General features: G+C 43.6%; 1 long non-coding RNA gene across 3 annotated transcripts; it reads right to left on the bottom strand.

Annotated features, from left to right (window-relative positions):
• Positions 1–600: 600 nt before the first annotated feature.
• On the bottom strand, positions 601–1,589 carry LOC120701466. Of its 3 annotated transcripts, none has more exons than XR_005686112.1 (3): positions 1,483–1,589; positions 1,185–1,358; positions 601–927 (listed from the first exon to the last, which is right to left on the bottom strand). It is a non-coding gene; the product is annotated as an uncharacterized LOC120701466 (long non-coding RNA). The 3 variants fall into 3 exon arrangements; XR_005686113.1 differs by having other exon boundaries at positions 601–905; XR_005686111.1 differs by lacking the exon at positions 601–927 and having other exon boundaries at positions 1,066–1,358.
• Positions 1,590–6,193: the final 4,604 nt, after the last annotated feature.

Genomic DNA, 6,193 nt, shown 5'->3' with positions numbered 1-6,193 from the left:
TCAGTTCGGGGTGATTGCAACATCAGTTCGGGGTGATTGCAAAATATGTATGGATGCCGGTTGCAAAAAAATCAGTGATGACGACCAGATCACAGATATTGCGAAGAAAAGATGAATAATATGAGCATAAACTGGAAAATGGATGAATATCTTGTTAGATATATTTACATATCACGATTTGCGACACTGCTGTGTAACAGTTGCACAGTGAGGGGTGCGCACAGTTGCTACTACATAACAAACAGATACTCAGGTCCAGTTGCCTGAAAAAAGAAAAAAAGGATAGAGAGTATCTACAGCGAGAGGTTTTTTGTACAGCTCATACTACGTCATGGCACGCAACACAATTCCAGAGAAAGACAAAAGAAAAGAGAGGAATCATCAATGGGATCCACTCCAGTCAATCTTCCTTCCGCCAAGCCTGTAGACATCTAGTTCATCGGGCAGGTCAGCTTGGTTCAGGGGGTGGAAAATGCTGTAGTGCATCAGCTCAACCCTGTATATCATCCCCTTGAACTGCAAACACAAAAAAATGCAAAAAAGGAAATGAGAAACACACACATGGCTAGAGGCCGAAAAAAAAGACAGAAAGAAAGGGCTCACCGGATTGATATCAATGTTGAGGCGCTCGCTGTCCCAATATTCCATGTATTTCCAAAGGAAGAACATGCAATCGCAGGGGCCAGCTTGCTTGGGCAGATCGATCATCGGCCTGCTCCAGCGCTCAAAACAAGGGAATTTGTTATTGGTGACCCTCTAGAATGCAGCACTTATGATTGATATCTTGTTGTAGACCGGACGGTGGCTAGTTTTAAGAGAGGTGTTGCCCCAAACGTAGTCAATTGAGTCCAGAATATCAATACGATTGTGTATGAGATTGATGCAGTACACAAAGTAGTGTTTCCCTGAGCATGCAGGCATGAATACCTGTATGAAAAAAACGAGACTAAGCCCCCAATTGCAAATAACTTTCAGAACAGTTGCAAAAGCATAGTGAAAAAGCAACAGCAAAAAAGTGGTGGCTCACAAATCACTTGCAATGTGGGGGGCTGATGTGAATGTGAAAAAAATAGTTGACCAATTGCAAAGTAAGCTGGCAGCAGTTGCAAGTGAATAGTTGGCCAATTGCAAGTAAACTGACGGCAGTTGCAAGTAATAGTTAACCAATTGCAAAGTAAACTTACAGCAGTTGCAAGTGGATAGTTAAACAAATGCAAAAGTAAACTAACCAGCTTTGCCTTCAATATGTCCTCATAATGCTCAATTTCTGATTCCAGGCACTACCACAACGTCTTGAAATCGTCGGTCTCGGTTACTCCATCGTCCATGTAGATGCTCTGAACGGACATTGCCTGACACTAGGATATATAATTTGAATCACAATGGGCAGAGAGAGAAAAAAAGACTAGTGAGATAAAAAAAGAGGTTAAAACAGCAGGTGAAAAAATGTTGTATAATCAGGGGGCTGGGTGGGGGACTTACAAAGAACCCGGTTGTCAAAAACACCCTGTATCCCACCGAGTCTTCCTTGTGGACAATGTCATCGTAGCGAAGGCAATGCACAATAAAGTCAAGTACCGAAGAGTCTCCATCAAAAGAGCAAAAAAATGCTGAAGTCAATCAAAACTTTCCTGAAAAACACAAAAGCAAAAAAAAATGTATTAGCAACTGTATGTGCAGGATTGTACTGCTGCTTGCAGGCAAAAAGAAAAAAAAGAAAAAAATGCCAGTTGATTTGTGTTTATGCTTACTCTTTTAACGCTGGATCAGCAGCAATCTTGTTCCGCAATGCAAGTGCCTTAGTCAATGGAACATTCGGGCGACACCCTGGCAGTTTGAAGGGTGATATGTACTCCTTTGGCCTCTTCTTCAACCTCTGCCCAATGTGCTTGTAGATCATCCTCTAGAACTAGTTGAAATCCTGTGAACTTTGTTCCATTTCCTCTTGAGACAGCCGAACGGTGGGGTCTGGGAGTTAATTTCGTCAATTGGATCCTCTGGGAACCCTAGAGCACCTGCGGCACTGGGGCCTACCTCTGCATCAACTACACTACTCTTCAACCTTTGAATTTCTTCCTCAGCGTGCTGGCGCAACAAGATCAACTTTTTCTCGTGTTCATCGTGTAAAGCTTGGTTATCTTTTGCTAGCTGGGCCTTCACCCTCTTGTTCTTTATAGCCTCTTTTGCTCTTTGCTGTTTCAGCTTCCTGGTTTCCTCCATCTTGTTCTTTTCAGCCTCAGCCTCAGCGATCTTTTTTGCTGCATCATCACCTTCCTTGTTTTGAGCTTCGCTAGTGGAGCGCATGCTTCTTCTGCTGTATGCTATTGGACCAGTGTGAATGTTTCCTGCAGACTGAATGCCATATATTGAAGAAAAAAAGGAAGGATTAGCTACATCAAAAATTACAAAAATGAAACTTGTAAGTTGCAGACAACAAAAAAAAGAATAGTGTGTGATGGGGGGGGGGGCAAAAGTAACTTACGTCTGAAGTGCCGCCACTTGCAGATCTCTGGGCTTTGGATGCGTCCTGGGGGGTGCGTTCATCTGCCGTCTTGTTATGGGATGACTCCTCCTCATTCTCATTTGTTTTCTCCTGTAGACACACAGATTGCAACACTGTAAGTCACAAAAATGCAAACACGTCCGTTGCGAATTGCTACAAATGTGAAATAGGGGCCCAAGTTGTGTTACTTCAGATGTGGCCCCAAGTACAGAACTCTGGGGGTTGGGTGCATGCTGGGGGGCACTTGAGTCTGCACCCTTGTTTTGGAGTGCCTCCTCTTTAGTGTCATATCTTTTCTCCTGTACACGTATAGATAAATTGCAAACAATATAAGTCATGAATTGCAAAAAAAAATCCTGATTTTGCAAAAAATATAAAAAATCATAATACTTACAGCATGGTCCCTCTTCTCGTCGTTGCCATCTTTGTGGATGCGTGTATCGCTGAGACCATCTCCATCTAGCACTTGTGTTCTGTCACTGGATTCCTGATTTTGATTTTGAAAACAAAAATTGCAACTCATTATGTATAGGAATTGCAAAATGTGTGGTAGACAGATTGCAAAAAAAGCTGTCAGAGTATTACATTTGATTTTGGACTATCATCAACGAAGTGAGTCCTCAATTGTGACGGGTTCTGGGGGGTGGTGCGTTGAAGAAACAAAGTCACAAAAATTGGTGCGTGGGAAGAAAAAAAGAAATAACTGTTGCATTAATGCGTACCAGGGCATCCGGGGCAATAAGCAGTGAGCTGTAAAACTTGTCACATGTATTATCCACATCATGCATAATGTCTCTGTCTTCGGCTTCATCATTTCCGTGGCTGGGCGCTGGAGAGTGTTGGCGCTCCTTAAGTACCCATTTTACTATATGATTAGGAGTTGTTTTGGTAAATTCTTCGGGATGATTCATGTACTAACCCACCACTTGGCACCCGAACTTGACCGTTTTCGATTTTGTCCTGGATTTTGGAGCATGTTGCATTTTGACAGGAAATTAGACATTTTCGGAGATGTTTTGACGCATGGTTACAACTGGGCTAAGATGAGGAATAAGAGGAAGATTCAACACGCGAAAGATGGGACCGAAAGGGGCCAGAAAAGGCCCAGGCCGGCTGGCCTGGAGTCCTTGGGCCGGCCGGCCTAGCCCTTTTCGGAGCCCAATTGATCTCGGTTTTCTTCAGCACGAAGTATCCGTCAACCCTAATCTATGTTTTACCAAAACCACCGACCATATCTGCCTATAAATACCCCGAAGCCGCCGTCAAAGAGAGAGCATCCAGAGGGATCGCAGAGATCGCAGAGAAAGAGCATCCAGAGATACATTCGAGTTAGACACAAGAGAAAGGCGACACCGGAGGCCTCATCGTCCTTCGGCGCCGCTGCAAGTTGGAGGACAGCAAGGGATCCATCCCTTGCCGGAGATTTCATCACCATGATCGACTACGCTTCGCTTAGCTTCATGGGGTAAAGTCCTTGTTTGCTCATGGGGTTGTAAGGAGATCTTGAGTTGTAATTGCCGAATCCTTTATGAGATTGATCTATCACGATTCTTGTTGATGATGTTTTGATGCCTAATAGTTCGCGACTTGGCTTTGGGTTTGCTTTGCTCTTGCATGGTTTACTTAGATTACATCAACTATCGTGTTCTTGTTGATTCGTTACCGATTATCCTCGTGTAGTGACAGTATGCGGGAGGGAAATGTTTTGATCTTGGAACACACCTTTGGTAGATTAGATCCGTTCTTCGTTGCTTGGCAATTACATCTCTAGTGATCCTAGACCCTATGGACAAATGCTCTTCATATCTTGTGCACACATCTATCTTTGCTCAATAGTCTAGATTAGATTAGATTGGTTAGATTAGATCTATTTCACACTCAAACACTCAATATAGATCTTTTACCAACATCATTAGTGCTTAGTTAAGCATAGTAATACACTTGTTCCGTGGATTGATAAATCTTGGGGGAATACTCTAAGGGAAAAGCTACACGATCCGTGCGCTTGCGGTACGTAAATTGGCGCTTAAGAAGCGTCAACAGAGAGCTGTGATAAGAATCCTCTGGCGGTGATTCCGGAACCTCATCTTCTGGATCTTCACATTCCAGCGGGATCTCGTAAAGGGGGCAATCACGTCCATCGCTGGTTTCTGGATCATCATCGTCTGCTGCGCAGGTCATCATCTAATTGTGCCCCCTGCTTCTGGCTCTTCGCTCCTTGGTCTAGCCCGCCTCCTAGCCTTATTGAAAGAAGCCTTATCGGCATGGGCATCAACAAGTAGCTTCTGCATGGAGGTGAAGCACTCGTGGTGGGCTTTTGCCATGAGCTCATTTGCCCTTGATGTATACTCGACAGCCTTCTGCATGAAATCCTGGGCCTACCTGGTGCTGTCATCAAATGCCTTCAAGATGCTAAGTGCATCTGACTTCCTGCTTCTTCCAACTACATCAACAATGCTTTGGCCGAAAGAACTGCTGAAACTAGGGTACCGGTACATGGGTGGAGGCTCCACGTTGGCAGCGGCATGACCACCAGGGGCATCAGAGGTGCCAGCCCCCCTGCTGGGAGCAACTGGTGTTGGCCGGGAAGAAGCTGCCAATGGCGCAACAGGAGGGACATCGTAGCATGTGTCAGGCAAGCTCCTCAGCTGCCAATTTTTTGTTTGTAAAAAATAATATAAAAGTTAACAACCTGGTGAATGGATGGGTCACAAATTGCAATGATGTATGTACACAAATAATAACTTTGCCTTCAATGCAGTTGCAAAAAGGAAAGCTGAAAAAAGAACAAAAAAAAAGAAAAGGGATGTGTGCCAAGAAGGTGTGAGTCCTTACCATAAGTTTACCAAACTCAACAGTCTCACTGGAAACATCTCGCCTGCGATCCATGTTTGCTATAGAATCAATGGTACTCATGTCGAGGAAGGCACATCGAGGCAGCGAGAACGGGTTTGTATTTAATCCATGCTGCAGGTTGTCAACATATAGCATCTGCAAAAAAAAAGAAACAAAAAAGTTAGAAAAAAAGTACTGCCTATCATTGAAGAAAAGCATGAGAAAAAAATATGTGCCAGTTGCAAACTAAAAAGGTGACATCAGTTGCAACATGATAGCTGCTCTGGTTGCAAACACATGCATTATGGGAGGTTAAAATGAAGCACAAAACATGATAGCTACTCTGGTTGCAACATGATAGCTACTCTAATTGCAAACACAGACATTATAGAAGGCTAAAATGGGCACAAAATATTATAGCTACTCTAGTTGCAACATCATATCTACTGTGGTTGCAACATGATAGATACTTTGATTGCAACATGATAAGTAAATGGACACAGTTACAAAAAAACAGAAAAAAAAGAGAGAAGAAAAAGTATGGGGGAAACACTAACCATTAGGAAGATTCCACAGCCACTTATTGGTGCCATAATACCTTTCTCCGGGAAATCCTTTCTATACAAATGAGCAGCTTTCCGAAGATGATCAACTACTGCTTTGCACCAGTTCCTATTGCCAATGTTCTCCAAATCTTCGGTGTACTTTACATCCTCCAGCCTGATGTAGGCATCAGTGTTGGAGAATAGCAGCGACTGGAATGCGCACATGAAGAACGCTTTAAGTCCCAAACTTCCTCTGAGCGTCTTTTTGTTCAAACCATCCAAAATGTCTCCAGCACTGAACCCCCCGCGT

The sequence above is a fragment of the Panicum virgatum genome, chromosome 3K (assembly GCF_016808335.1).
Source record: "Panicum virgatum strain AP13 chromosome 3K, P.virgatum_v5, whole genome shotgun sequence".
Taxonomy (NCBI): domain Eukaryota; kingdom Viridiplantae; phylum Streptophyta; class Magnoliopsida; order Poales; family Poaceae; genus Panicum; species Panicum virgatum.
This window is presented reverse-complemented; position numbering and strand designations above follow the sequence as displayed.